The 13,662-nt window shown below is 42.6% G+C and overlaps 1 protein-coding gene across 4 annotated transcripts in view; it reads right to left on the bottom strand.

The window, feature by feature from the left end:
* fut8b (fucosyltransferase 8b (alpha (1,6) fucosyltransferase)) overlaps positions 1-12,610 on the bottom strand; it is a 120,107-nt gene extending 107,497 nt beyond the window's left edge. For all 4 annotated transcript variants that reach the window (XM_046060457.1, XM_046060453.1, XM_046060456.1 and 1 more), the window contains exon 1: positions 12,408-12,610. The gene's annotated coding sequence lies outside the window, so the exon portion shown is untranslated. The remainder of the gene's footprint in view (positions 1-12,407) is intronic.
* Positions 12,611-13,662: the final 1,052 nt, after the last annotated feature.

Genomic DNA, 13,662 nt, shown 5'->3' on the forward strand with positions numbered 1-13,662 from the left:
GCTGGACTTTGGGCTTTTTCACTTTGCAAACCTGTTACATGCACAAAAAAGATATATAACTCAATAAAAGGAGAGGGAAAAAGCCAAAAAGCATAATAGCACCACTTTAACATTCATGACACAATGGTGAGGTTAAAATTGAGATTTTCTGGATGTGCCATCCAAGGGCACGAAGAGGGTTCACTCAAGTATGAGTGCAATGTGGGGGCCTAGTGGGTGCTAGCAGCCCATGCTTCTAATCACTGTTAAGACAAGCCCGGCAGGCGAGCCGGCACAAAGGAGCTTGGTCCAGTGTTAGTGGAATTAAAGTAAAGCTTCTCCTCTGTTGTTATGCTAATCCACAAGACAATGATTATCTGAAGAGCAACGTTGCTACGGTGATAAACATGGCTCAAAAGTACGTCAATTAGGGCGCCGATTGCCAGAGGAGAGCAAAGACCGAGTGAGGCCAATGATGCTGCTATGAAAAGAGAAAAAGAGTGCGGAAGACCTTTCGTTTTTTTCATTTCAACTTAGTGATCAGCTTTTACATAGAAGGGTAAACTTACAGATGAAGTTTGACCCTCCCAGCTTGACCTTCGCCAGGCCTGACCTTCTATACAGACTTCACCACTCACTGGGACAAGTACTTCAATGGCGAACATGTAATTAACTCAGGGTATGTTATTCTGCAACAACTACAGGGTACCATTATGACTCTCAAGAACGTGCTCTCTGCTGTGCGTGTGGAATGACTGAGTATATCATACAGGGTTGCGGCTTGCCTCATTCACCCTCTAATGTGACAGCACAGCAGTTCAGGTGGTTGTACTGTTTTAGCTTTTGTTTAAACATCAAGAGTTGGAGGACAACCATAACACTGGATTTCATCTATAATAATCCTTCATTTACTCCACAAATCAAAGTGAGGAGGCAAAGCCCTCGCTGGGTGTTTAAAGCTCCTCACTGAGTTGATGTGCCAACTTCAATTCCTTGCTGTTGTCACAAGATCAAAGAAAAGTAAAAACCAGACTAGGGGAGGATGTTTTCTGTTTCTGGAGCGGCTTGTCACACAGCTATTTTATGGATAGATATTTGAAAACCTGATAGTATGGCTGAGATCACACGAGTGTCTCCTCAATCCTCGTCAAAAAATAGCTCTGGGTTACCAAAAGACAGAGTGTATACATCCCGATGGTTCAGAATACCTCCACCCTGTCCACCTAGTCCTCTTTCCTGCTGTTTCCATGAGGAATGTTTCATAATTTTTTGGTATGTGGTCAGTCACTTGCTCTTGCTCTCCTCCTCCTCTCCCCGTCCGTCCCACATCTACAGCATAATAGGCCTTGGGCTGCTGTGTCATCTCATTGAGTCCTATTAGGGGCTCTTATATGTGACTGGCATGTTGTTATTGCTCTCCCAGACCACAGCTAAAACTGAGGAATGGGTCTGCCAAGCGGGCCCTTTAAAGTCCCCTCCGCATTGATAGCACTGGCAATGTTGCGGTGGGGTTGCGGTGGAGGGTGGTACGATGCCAACATGAAAACAGAAGAGGGGGAGGGTTGACACCATGTGATGCTACACCCCTGGGGCTACATGACAGGCATGTCAGATGCAAATGGTCTCATGCTGGTTTGCTGTGTGCTTTGCCATAGGTGAATGCCAGTGCTGCCATTCTCACAAATGCTGGAGGAGGACTGGAGGTGGCGTCAACAAGCTTGCACTGGCAGAGGGAAGCTTAATAGAAAAGTGCTGATTAGGGTGGGGTGAAGATACAATACTCTTTAATATCACTCTACGACCGCAAGGGAACTTTGTTTTTGCAGTTCAACTGAGTCTCTCTTCTCTAGAGAAATAACCTGTCAGAGCGTGGCATGTTAAACACAGGGTCCCAACTTTTTATGCATATCAAATCAATATTTTGACCTCATTATATATATTCACCTAAAATCAAAATAACGATTAATTGAACATTTCAATTCGATTACGATTATTTTGTTTTTGAATGTTGTTATTTTGCGCTCATATTTCACTGATAAGGTTTGTACTGTAAATATTCTCAACCATTAAAGCTGGGTTTATTTACTCGCAGATTTCACCAATCCTTTAAATGTTAATTAATAAGGTAATGTTGACGCACACATTATAGAGACATGGTTCCTCTATATTCAGCGCATCCCCGCTGCTGAATAATGGCCGCTGCTAATACAATTTCACTCAATTATTAATTTCAGTGACGCTGAAAGCGAGCCAGTAATAAGTTGTCAGTCTGGAAGTAAATGTCCAGTGTGGGTCGCAGTGTGTCCGTTATTAAAATTCTGTCTGTTTCCACAACTGCTGGAAAGTGAAGGCAATTAGAGCTAGTTAACAACTCCCTGTGCTTCAGACTCCGGTCTGAAGGTTGAACAGGATTGGACAGGGCGGAGTCATGTGACTACACACGTGGTAGGATGTTTCAAGGGAAAGTACATAAACACACACAATATTAACAGGATTGAATAACCGGAATAACCGACATGGGGAAATTATGTCAGTTAGAGGTTCTGAATTTTGGTTTCAATTATTTTTCAAATAATTGTCCATCCCTACCTCATTACCTCACAGTTCTGAAATAAATTTCAATCAAGCAGTTTGGGAAAAATCGGACGTAAATGTCATTGTGTTACTAACGTTCAGAACAATCAATATCAATTAAAAGCCAACATTTCAAAACGGTTCAACACCTTTTCAAGGTTGTAGCTACAGGTTGAGAAAATGAATTAGGCTAGCTTAATTAATGTAAATGCTTATAATTAATAATAATTATTAACCACTAAAACAGTATTTCTGGATTCCTGCCCGATAACAGGCAATCACAGATTTAAACTAAGTCTTTCAGTTGTAGTCGGTTAGTTGAAGGATGAAAGCTACACTTAATGAGATAAAGGATATGAAAGGATTCACATATGATAAAATGCTATCGAACCCCAATCCTAGCCTGCCAAAGCAGACCTAGATGTGAAGAGTTGCAATGTTTTTTTGGAAACAAATCAGAAATGAAGAAACAGAAAGGAGGGATCAGAATAGGTACAAAGACAAACAGGAGGGGAGGGGGAAAAGAAACATTAAGTATTACAGGGTGTTTTGATGTGTTCCCCTGTCTGGGATTCATGAAGCCTCAAGAAGCATCAAACAGAAGCAGCAACTGTACTTCCCAAATTCTAAAATGATAAAAGACCACACTATCATCCTGTCCCTCAAACTCACAAATTTTCGAGGCTCAGGCTCACGCTGCTAAAATCTCAGTCCTCCCTACATGCAGCCAGCTAAACTATAGATACACTATGCCTGACTGATCCTTCAGAGAGATCAGAGAACACTTAACCCTCCACTCAGGGCTCCAGACTGTGACTATTTAGTCACATTTTGAGACCACTTTTGTAGACAGCGCTACTAAATTTCCTAAGAGCACCAGTGCGACTTGCTAATATGCCCCCCGTCTTGATTGTGCTATCTGTTGGCCCTTGGGTAACAACAAAACAAACTATTGATTCATTTTTCATAACAAAAGATCATTCAGACCCCCACCCAAAGTCAGACTGGCCATCGGGAGCACCTGAAGAAATCCTGGTGGGCCAGTCGCTTTGTGAGCCCGTTATACAAAAACAAGAGCAAGAGAGATGCATTGTTGGCCCATATTGATTATGCTCCAGCCCACATCCTCCTCCACAAGATCCTCCATACCAGTTCAACTGTTAGTCAAGGTTTTGCACCTGAAGACACAAGACAGAAGACAATAGGGAAAAGACAAGCACGGTCTGGGTTTGGCTTGCTGGCTATTTAACTATCAGGTGCCTTTTGCTGAAACATGTTTAACTTTTCATAAATTCGATGTGCTCTTCAATGTCACCATACTCTGGACACTACACTCTGGTATTGCAGACTTTCACACTGCACTCAAAAGCAAATAACGCAGGAAGAAGTCTGTTTCTTAGACATTATTTGTGAAGCAGCAGGCGTGACAAGGAAGATGGCAGAGGCCAGGAGAGAAATGTAACAAAGATAATGAGTCAAACTTGCACACAGCTTTCTGGCAATTGTACAGCTCAATTTACCCTCAACATTATGGTTACTGTTAAAACAAGAGTGCACAGCCTTTTTTACCTCTGCAATTATTTATTTAAGAAGTGATGTGGAACTGAAAAATCAATTTGCCCCTTTCATATGGAAAACCCCTGGCAGCCAATGAGGTCTGTGCTGTCTTGAGAGTAATGCGTTACTTTTCACAAGACATGCACATTACTTATATGAACTGCCCCTGCAACCTACATACACAGGCATTGTCTGCAGTCGCTGTGTAGTACAGTGCTTCACTATAAATGGGCTGAAAATTCTTATTGATATTGCAGTATAAAAGAATGCAATATCTATAATGCAAAGCCTGCAACATGAGCATTATAAATTTATTTTATAACTCAATCGATAACTGAAACATTGGGAATGAGACTTTTCTGGCACACAGAACTCCTTAATGCCCAGAAATATCATTAAGCAACAACAGATTAGACATCACTGAAAGGTCCGATGGGAGATATTCCCACAATCATCCAATGGGGAAGCTCCTGGAAATGTTTCAAGTCACATTTATTAAGCTAAAATAACCTAACATATTCTTCAAATGCACTGCAACTGAAATTTATGTCAAAATAATGCTGATGTGATGTTTTGTCCAAATTTTGCAGATCCAGCTCTGTGGTACTCTGTTCTGTCTTAGGGTACGCATATTGCATTACAGGTAAGAACTAATGTTATATCACTGCAGTAATCTACTCTTTAGCATTTTTGTCATCCCTTTGTTTATACAATGAATATGCAGATAGGTCTGCCTATTTTCAGGGGCGTGCACTCAGTGAACAAAATGGGTAACACCAGAATCGTCCACATCCGAGTACTGCTGTATAATTTAATGACCAGGCGTAGCCAACACAAAGCCAATGGTAGTATACAAAAACTTATTTACCACATCATGATGAAACTGATTTGAATCATTAGCACAAAGCCTAAAATGTTAGGTTTAGGGATTGAATTCAGTCACATACGATTACAAATAAACATACCATCCACAGTTTTCCTGTCAAAATTCTAGTTCTTTACTAATTCTTTATAAAATACCACCCTGATAATTTGCTGACACCCTCAATAAAATCTGCATCAGTCCTAAAGGAGAGCTGCAAGAAAAGAACTAAAAAGAACAATCGACCCTCAAATACTCTTAGATTGTTGAAAACCATCAATATGTGATGAACAATGCATTCCAGGAGTTATTCTGTGATTCTTATAATTACAATTTTGTTGTACCCACTTTCTTTCAGCCTTCCACTTCTAATGTGACTTCAGTTAGTGATTTCCTATATTTCCCAGAGTGCTTTTCAACAACCCCTAGAGAAAAGGCCTGACAAGCTCGATGGAAGAAGCTGTTTTATTCAGCGTTTATAGACCAATATGTACAGGGTAAAGATAATAAGCATATCAGTACCACTACCATTAATTCCTAATCTAACCATTTTTAACTATTTTAAATTCCCATAAAGGGAATATTATTAACAACTCTTAAAAGAACTGAATCAAAGATTTCGCAAAAGTTGTTTACAACTTGTTGGTACTTCTGAAATCTTAAAATAAAGGTCTAAATGTGCAGGGGCCTCGACACCTGTCTGATCTTCTTAAACCTTATATTCCCTGCTGTGCTCTCCGCTCTCACAATACATGGCTCCTATCTGTTCCCAGAGGGAAAAAGAAGTCAGTAGGCTGCAGGACTTTTCCTATGCATTCCTATTCCTTCTGTTTGTTGTTGTCCCACAAGCAAATGAGCACCCAAGCTTTGTGCCTCTCTCTCTCTACCTAGTCTCTAGTCCTTATCCCATCATTTCACTCAGGCTTCTCTGTGCTGGACCATCCTTGGGCCCCTCTCACTCCGCTGGCTGCCGGTGCCTCATTTCAGATGTTTTGGATCTGGATCTTCATCTTCCAGGAGACGCAGCCTCTCCCCTCCTATCTCTGTCTCTCCCTGTAATATTATCATTTTCTCTCTCCCTTTGTGTGTCTGTTCCTTTCTCCTGTCTGTGTGAATGTGCTTGAGCTTTGTATGATTGTGTAGTCTGTCCTCTTTCCAGGCCTCAGTGGTGGATAGCAGGTAATGTGGCTCGGGTCCTATCTGTATGCAGCACCTGGAAGTTGCATAACGTCCTCCTGGATCCATATTTTTCATACATGTTTTGAAATGTCTTCGTACATATCAAGGGTTTAAGGAAAGACAGTGTCATATGCTGTAAAGCATGTTGTAAGGCACCTTGAGGAAAACTTGCGATTTGTGATATTGGGCTATATAAATATGACTTGACAATCAGGAATCTTTATCTTAATGTTCTGGTGGATGTTTGTGTCTGCAGTGCGTAAGTGCAGATTTTGCAGTATATTCACAGTGCGACTGCAGTCTGATTGCTACCCCTGCTGTCTTCCAGAGCGCCTCTACAATCCTACACAATCCTCTCAGCCACCGCCCTACACTGCCAACCATCTGTAACACACACACCGCACATGCCTCACACACTTACAATGAACCCTTCGACACATATGGAGATGGACACATGTACATTAACTGCAGCACCTCCTGTGAACCCAGCACAGGCATTGGGGGGGGGGCTTAGTGCTAAGCAAAACACTGAATCCCTTCCAGCTGCGAGGACTACACAGTGTAGCTGACCCTACATTCTGACCTCTCAATGGAGGTCACAGAGATGCATTTACCCCTTGAGGATCAATAGTGTAACAGCAAAGATCCACAAACACTCTCCCCACCATTGCAAACAAACCCTCCAGGAAGCAGGACTGGTGACATTAACAGACCTCAACTTGTGAGAAAGATAATGCAGGCCTTTCATCATAGTCCAGGTCCCACTTTGCACGGGCTTAGGGTTGAACCCTTTCTGGACCTGTGTGGAGGTCACACACAGGCCACCCAATACTGTCCAGTACTGGATCAGATACCACTGGCTAAATGGAGCCCATTCAATAGTTCTCGTGTGTGTGGGTAGAGTTGGAGTGGCTGCTGGGAGTTTTAGCTTCCTGTTGAAAAACAGAATAATATCCACAAACCCCCGTGCAGAGGCAGGCCTGTCACACAACCTTTCTACCCAAGTGTGGGAAATGCACCCATTCTGTCAGATGAGCTCATAGTCTTGTTCTTTTCTATTCCTTTGTGGGCTTGTGCATTCTGTGTTCTGGCTGCAGAATGAATTTGGGCCATTGTCACTATGATCCTAATGGCCAGCATCTGGCTCTCTGGCGCTGTCCTTTATATTTTGGGGTGGGGAGAGTGGGGGGTAGAGGGGTGGGAGTGAGGTGGGTGATCTGACTGCCTCAAGCTGCGCAGCTGTCCCACTTACTACCCCTCACTACTCTCCTAAGTCCCCCTCTGTATCCATCTGCCTCTTCTACACTCCAAATCTCTGTCCCATCCATCCATAGATGCCACTAGTGTGGGATTGTGCTTTCAAGAGGCTCCCATGCTAGAAGGAGCCTTTTAAAGACTGAAGCAGGTTTTGACCCTGTTTTTAGACCCTGTTAAGTTCGACGCTGTGGGGTGCATAAGACCCAGACAGTGCAGTATCTTATCAGGCGGCTAGGAATTTTTATGCAGCCTCCCTGAATCCCTCCAGCCCTCCATGCCTGCTGTGATCCTGGCCTGAGCTGTGGACTCAGAGGAGCTGACAAGGCTGTTTGATGGGCCATAGGCACAGAGCATCAGGGGATTTTGTGGGTAGGTGGGTGCTTGGCAGGGAGAGGGGGGCTGGTTGTGTCTCACAGTGAGTCCCTCAGCAACTTCTGATGAGCTAAAAATTCTCTATGTGTCATACTCATGTGAATTCAGTTCCTCATGCAGAGGAGGCGCCACAAACTTTAATGTATTCCTCTTGTCCTGGTGCTAAGCATTCACCGTATCTTGGTGAAATGCTAAAAAAATAGAATAAATACACAGACTTTTAGATACTGTATATATATATATATACACACACACACACACACACACACACACATACATAGGCACAAATGAATGCAAAGACAAGCCGGAGGCTGTACAACAAGGGGCTGTAAAGAGCTTCCTAATGAAAAGGAGGGGAAAAAAGGGGAAGTAGAGAATTTAAGTAGATGGGTACATGCCCATTTCTGGACGGCTCCAATGAGCTGAGAAGAAATGTCTTAAGACCCACTTCCCAGCTCAGGCTGCAGCAGCAATAACTCCCCGAGATATAGCAAAAGCAAGCACACATAAGTGAATCCGCGCACACACACACACAAATACACATCCTTTCTGATGTGAGTGCACTGCAGGCTGGCAGCCTCCCTGCAGGACCAAACAGAGCTGGGGCAGAACACTCTTTGAGGGAGAGCCCAGGTCAGGATCTCTGACTAGTTTAGCCCTCAAACCAGATCCAACACATATCCACACATCCTCCAAACACACCCAAGACAGTTGTGGCTAAGGCATTATGTGATCTAGATCCAGTCCCTACACAAATCCAATCTGATTGCACATGGCTATCGGGCCAAGCTCCTATTGTGCCTTTCTGACTGAATTCCTATTCAGAACTCCCCTTCTTCCACCCTGTCTTTAGACATTCAGCTGAGTAAGACAGGTAGACAAGCACCGAGACATTTCGACAAGCAGACGGCAGGGCAGGCCTGCTGGGGCCTTTTCTTTTTCTGCTGCCGGAAAATGCTATCAGCTTGGATCAGGCTAGGCTGCTCAACCTGAGCATCAGCAGCCTCACGGTCCAGCCCGCTTTTCTCCATGGAAACCTGCCCCCCACTCGCCCTGTGATTGGCTCATACGATCACTAGACAGACACTCTGTCTTACAATACAGATAATAATGGCCCTCTGGTAGGATGAGAGCAGGAGAAGAGTGATGGCCTAAAGGCTTTTTTCTTACAGATTTTGTCCTTTAGAAAGGCTGCATTCAACAAGCTTACAAGAAACTAGAGACTACAGGTATGTTCCTGTACATGGCATGGTTAGCTCTACAGCTCCACACTCTAATGCACACGACACTAAGATCCTCCAAAAAACCATCATCATCTGTATTTTCTCATGTCTTTACTGGTGACTTCAAAATCCTAGAGGGTAGAGGAGAAAGAAAACAGACATTAAACACCAGTCCCACATGAAAAATGCCAATACTGGACATGCAGTGATTGCTAACTGAACCGGTATGCATGAATGAGCTATTCTTTATCTTTCTTGTCATGACAGACCAAGTCTCTGATAATATAACTTAGAATTGGGTGTGCGTCCATGTATCCATATATAATAATATAAGTCTTTCCCTTCCACAAAGTAGGAACAACAAAGGCAAAAGCTTCTTTTTATTCTCTTGCTCTATTTACAGTACATTGTCAAGAACTGGAGAGCAAAAATACCCTGCACAGAGATTAACAATACCAACAAAACAATGCTTCCAGATGAGCCTTCCACTTTTGGTAGCATTGTTACAGCAGCTCGCTACAAACATTGCCGTGTCTTGCATAGCCTCTTCACTTCAATATTCTTTGTGTTTGTAGCATGAGGCCCCCAAACTGGGAACATGTCTTCAAAATGTGTTGTTTCTTTCCTCCATAGCACTATTCAGGCTTCTCTTCTCATCTATCTGACATTTCCAGGGAAAAAAAGGGATATATCTGGGACAACAGTGTGCAAAGGGGATGTATGAACAACACACTGAAGCCAATATCAAGCATTATACACACACTATACAGTGCGCCAAAAACACTGTGATGCTTGAAATTAGAATGGCTTTTCATGCAAACAGAGGCACTTGCTGTGCAGGTGACTGGCTGGTATTGCAGACAGAATTGCAAGGAAAAACAAATTCAACTGCTGTTTTAAATAAAACTCCACTTGGCAGTGGCTTGCTGCACTAAACCAAACAGAGAAATGGAGCTTGCCACGTGACAAATGTGCAGTGTTAAATACAGATAAAACGATGAAATGAGTCACCACCCATTTTTGCTCACTGCACTGCATCTAACCTCTCTGGCAGAGCAACACTAATATGTTTAATGAACTCATTAGTCAAAAATGAAGACAGACAGTGGCATGAGACATGGAAGGTGGAAGCACAAAGGGCAGAGACAGAGGGAGGGAAAGGAAGGAATGAGAAAGAGATATAATAGACCAGCTGAAGTGAGGAGAGGGATACTACTCTAGAAAGCAAATTCTCCTGTATTATAGATGCAGTATCATGTGTTGTAGCAGCTACATGGTAGCAAATGCAACATCTGTCCAATGCAATCAACTCAACAAGCAGAAAAAACACAATCTGGGAGGCATTCTGCAAAAAAATGTCAAACCTGCCAAGTAAATTTCAAGGGTTAGCTTGAGTGTTATCACTACTATTTCATTTAAGTGCTTCATCAAAAATTACACAGCCTGGAATGAACTATTCTAATGTAATTATTTGCACTTGGCTGATATAAATGGGTCCACCCATGGCTATGCCTATTCATTTAAAAATAAAAAAAATGACAATGCCCAGATCACAGTAATTTGTTGCCAAAGCGTGAGTCACTTTGCTTTATGTAAAATAATTGGCCCCTGACAAACCTGAAGCAGCACATTCCTCGGCACTGGAATCCAAGACAGGGTTCCCCTGCCATGGCATAGACTGCTGTCACTGCAATATATATGGCTGTTTACTTATTCATGGATGGGTTAGGGCTACTAACTCAATCAATCTGCTTCCAGTTCCCAAGGCTGACTTTATTAGATAACATTAATGATGCATTAGTTGTCCATAGGTGTTGAGTTTCTCCCTCGTCAGCAACTACAATTCAAATGAGAACACAAAGGATATTGGCTGCAAATGGATTGAAGTTTGGGGATAATTGTGGCACTATAAAACACTATGAGGTAATAATTTATTGTCAGACAATATGCTGTCAATGGAAGAAAAATCACAGTGTGCTTCCCAGAGTTGAAATATGCCTTGTAATATCCGCTGCAGACATTAAGTAAAATGAAATACTACAGCTAAGGTGAAAAAAAGCCACACATCATACATTTCGTAAATCGATTTAATGCAAAAGCAATAAAATATTAGTTATTTTCCATTTAATCTGTCATTTACAGTACTATTAAAAAGAGCCTTACAGTATACTGTTCCTTGACATGCTTTGACTTCAGCTGCAGTTCTGAGATCATGACAACATTACAAACATTCATATAGCGAGACATTTATCACAAGCCATTTGATGGCACTTTTACTTCACTATGAAAGCATACATCATCCAATGGGTGCCTCTGCTGGGAATTGAACCTCTATCCTCACCAGCACTTAAGCCAGATTCGATCAGTCGAGCTACAGTGAACACAGAACCACAAACAGTGTCTGTGCATGTAGGTGCTGCCAACTATATTATCGTCATCTTTGTAAAGTGTTTGCGTGCGAGGAGGGGACAGAAAGCAGAAATCACCCTGCTGGCTGCCGTTTCTGACTGTCCTGATGGGATGAAGCACGGGCTGAGCTGAGCGTGTTCATTTCATAATCACATATCAGAGAGCCTTATTACACATTAACCACACCTCCAGATACTGAAAACAAACGCACGCCCGGGTGATTTATACAAAGCAATTCCTGAAACTAACAGCAGTGCATTGAGTCTGAAACACAGGCAGCAGCTGCTTTGTCTGCTCGCCACACATAAAACGACAATGACGATATAAAAATACTGAAGGATACACACTTCGAAGTGTCAAACACCCACACCATGTCATGTGTCTGTATTTCCATGATGTGTGCGCGAGGGTGGAGGTCAAATGCATTTCACTCTCATTTAACGGTGGGAACGCGTCTATGCCCCCGACAAACCGTAAACAAATCTTCAAAAACGCACACAGACACACAGCTAGCTTATATAGGCTACATGCTTCTAGCTGTGTTGATGCCTTTAGCCGTTAATAAGGCTGCCAAATTAAACCACGTTAATACCCGTTCATTCACACTGCTCAGCCCAGGTAATGTTGCGGTCTTAAAAGAGGTTTCAGGCTAACTACTGCCAGTCGCTACGCGAATGCCCTGTGAATTGTTTTGAACATAACCCACTTGCTTCTTCTTCCCAGCGCGTATAAGCAACAAAGGGGAACGGCGGTTAAATGTAACGTGTGTAATCATCATGGGGAACATCCCTCTGTGGAGCAGAGCGAAAATATCCGAGTAAAGGCGCTGATATAACGGGACCAGAAATTCCTACTTAGCGTGACCGCTATTTGGTCGCCGTGATCTCAGCAGCGACGAAGTCAACAGGCCGGGATGTAGCGAGGGGAAAGAATCTATGGGCTGCCTCCGTAGCCCCTAACATATCCGCCATGCAGCGGGGTTATCATTCACATACCTTGACATGATACAAGGGCTTCCAGCGGCATCCGACCGGGGCTGCGGAGGCTGGGTCTGACGCTGCGGCAGCCGAGATTTGCTGCTCCAGAAATATATATATATATATTTTTTTTTGTAGAAAAGGCTGCGGCGGAAACAGGAACTAGGAGAGAGCTGGGGATCTCTGAATACAGCAGTCGAGGCTGCTCTGTGTTGGGTGGCCGGTGTCAACTCAGACTAGAGAGGGGGGAAATTTAATATCCGGTCACAACTTTTCAAATTAATAGGCTGTAGGATTCTTTGTTGGGCTTTGTTTAGTTGTGTTTAGGGAGGTATATTTGACTACTTCATCCTAATGGAAAATAACTTGAATTCCCCGTTTTGTGTTTGGTGTCAAGTCAACAAGTTGTTTTCCCTTCAAAATACTCACCTACAGCACACCCTCTCTCTACCTATGCCCAAATAACTATTTTATTCCCTGCGTAAAACTTTGGGCTACTTTTACTGCGCTGAAATTGTATCAGAATTTACTTTTTTTGGTCAATGATTTTTGCCTATTTTCTACTTCAGTTAATTATATATATATTTTTATTTTCCTCTAATGCATGTCTTGTGTACATCCTTACGTATGATTTAGACATTTTAATGGGGGACTCGTTTTAAATAGACACATAATTACCTACTTTCTGTTTAGCGGTTAATCATTTGGTAATTTATTTTGAAGGCAAAGTGTTGTGATTTCCTGTTTGTGTCTGTTTCTCTGGCTGATGCAGACCCTGAGCAGCGTGGAGTGAAAGCTGCAGTCCGCACACCAGCGTCTTGTTGTTGTACTGCAGTCGGGTTCATAGACTGACAGACCTGGTGCCACCGGGTCGATGGAGGGTACGACTCTCCCTGAAGGCTGACACTCTGCTTAACCTTCACACTAGTTGTGAAATGATGATGTAAACATTTTATATTTATCAGTCTGGACATCTAAGTGACAAAAAGAGGTGTCTAAGGTAAAACGGAGAGACTGAAAGAGTGTTTTCATAATGACTATTTCTTGTTCAGAAGAGAGCAGGTTATTTTTAAAATGTCAAATCTCAGAACCACAGTACCTAGGGTAAGTAAAACCAAATATCTTTATTAGATAGTTGCTGTGAGAACAATCACATAATGACAACATACAGATATATATATATATAAAAAAAAAAGATATAGCAGAACAATAATGGATATCAATTAGCATACATTTGGTTTCACTGGCAATTTGTAGGAGTAAATGGAAAGGT

This window comes from Micropterus dolomieu, linkage group LG10 (assembly GCF_021292245.1).
Source record: "Micropterus dolomieu isolate WLL.071019.BEF.003 ecotype Adirondacks linkage group LG10, ASM2129224v1, whole genome shotgun sequence".
NCBI lineage: Eukaryota > Metazoa > Chordata > Actinopteri > Centrarchiformes > Centrarchidae > Micropterus > Micropterus dolomieu.